Genomic DNA, 2,086 nt, shown 5'->3' on the forward strand with positions numbered 1-2,086 from the left:
ACAAAGTGCCGGGGGCAAGCGTCCCTCCCCGCCACTGCCCCCCCCTCTCCCCCCCCCACTTCTCCCCCCTGTTCCATGCACTTTACTTATATTTCAGAATTTCGGCATTTTCAAATATCCAGCAGGTGCTCTGTTCCGAGCATGCCAGATTTTTATGGTTATACTTTACTTCATATTTCAATAACCTTCACTTACTGTTGAGGAATAAAGCTATGTCTTGCTTATTTTAACCTTATGTGAAGAAATAAGAAAAAAAAGCCCAAGGCTGGGCAGGTATGGATTATTTTAGTGACATCATAATTCATTGCAAAAGGAACATCCAGCTTTTATGTCAGCTACCAGTACAAGGGAGATGCAGAATGTAGATGCATCTTTATTCCTAACTTTTTTGCACTTTCATTTTTCCATGATAAATTGATTACATATGTTTACATTATGATATTAAGTAGAACAACATTATTAGTACGTTAGTTTTTTAATTTTGTTTTTAGTTTTCCATATATGCCTGTTTGACTTCAAATCTAAGAATTGTTAGTTGCCAGCCAATTTTTCCTTCCTCTCATGCAGTCTTAGTATGAGAGGTAATATTTCTTTAAGAACTTCAAGAAATTAAGGTTTTTGACATATTCTAGTTCCCATAAGACCCTCGCCTTTTATCTCTCCGATACTTTGAGTTTAATATTTTGTTCTAGTGTTCAGAATAGAAACTGTTTAAAAATCTGGAAAAAGCCATACTTTGATTTCAGAAATATTTGATCAGTTCAACTGTTACGCTGCTGAAAAGTAGATATCCTTAGTATTCAGTGTTAACAATTTTTTTTTAATTTCTATGTGGACTGTAGCCAGGAAAGAAATTGTAGAATGAAGAAAGTAAGGCCTTGTCAAGAGCCATTCTCTTCTTTTTCTGGCCCTCCATTTAGAGGCTGTGTTCTGTCTAATGTTTTGTGCAGAGAGCATGCACCTGACAGTACTGAAAGCAGTTTTCCTTCCCCTTTGTCATTTTCTGTTCTTCCTGTGAGGATGCAATCACGTATAAGAAGTATGTATTTTCCAACTGTCTGCATGTGATCTTGTGGATCTTTTCTCTTGACCTATCTAGGACCTTTAATGTAGAAAGATATTTAACATCAAGGCCTATTTAATATTACTCATTCTTAAGTTCAGCTTTCACATCATCTTATACTAGGGCTGTACGAAATTTCGACAAGTGTTTCGTTTTGAAGCTGTTTCGACGCATTTCAAGCTCAAAACAGCAAAATCAAAATGAAACAAAAGCCTTTGAAACAGCTTCAAAATGAAATGAGGGCACTCAAAATGTTTAGAAAGTTTTGAAACATTTCAAGTTTTGAAGTAGCCCGGTGGTGGGAGGTAGGGGAGAGCCAGGGCTGTGGTAGCCACCTCCCACCGCCAGGCTGAGCTCCGTGGGGCTGGTGGAGCCGATCAGAGCGCAGCCCTGCCTCTTCCCTACCTTCTGCCACCGGGCTGCACTCCAAGCGGCTCCGCCAGCCCCACGGAGCTCAGCCTGGTGGCAGAGCAGCTCAGAGCGCAGCCCTGGCCAGTGACTTTCCCCTGCCTCCTGCTGCCGGGCTGAGCTCTGTGGGGCTGGTGGAGCTGGTCAGAATGCAGCCCTGGTTCTCCCCTGCTTCCCACCACTGGACTGCTCTCTGAGTTGCTCCACCAGCTCCATGAAGCTTATCCTGGTGGCGGGAGACAGGGGAGAGCCACTGGCCAAGCTGAGTTCCATGATGCTGAGCTCCATGGGGCTGGTGGACCTGTTCAGAGTGCAACCCAGTGGCGGGAGGAAGGGAGAGTCAGGGCTGCGCTCCGACCAGCTCCGCCAGCCCCACACAGCTCAATCTGGCCTCCCCCTGTCCTCATTGCTGGACTCCTCCTGGGGGTGTGGGCCCCCAGAACTGTATGCAGGATGACAGGAGGCTGCTGCTGCTGCCTGGGGCCAGTGGCAGCAGCAGTCTTCCCAGTGCTGGGTGTGGGCTGCACCCAGCACCAGTCCGAGGTGGCAGCAGCAGCCTCCTGTCATCCTGAGCACAGATCCCGGGGGCCCCCCCCCCCGGGGGGGGCCCGCACA

General features: G+C 46.8%; 1 protein-coding gene across 8 annotated transcripts in view; it reads left to right on the forward strand.

Annotated features, from left to right (window-relative positions):
* Positions 1–2,086, forward strand: part of ANKRD26 (ankyrin repeat domain 26) — a 126,220-nt gene that overhangs the window by 76,462 nt on the left and 47,672 nt on the right. The window lies entirely within an intron of this gene.

Source organism: Alligator sinensis, unplaced genomic scaffold, assembly GCF_000455745.1.
Source record: "Alligator sinensis unplaced genomic scaffold, ASM45574v1 scaffold790_1, whole genome shotgun sequence".
NCBI lineage: Eukaryota > Metazoa > Chordata > Crocodylia > Alligatoridae > Alligator > Alligator sinensis.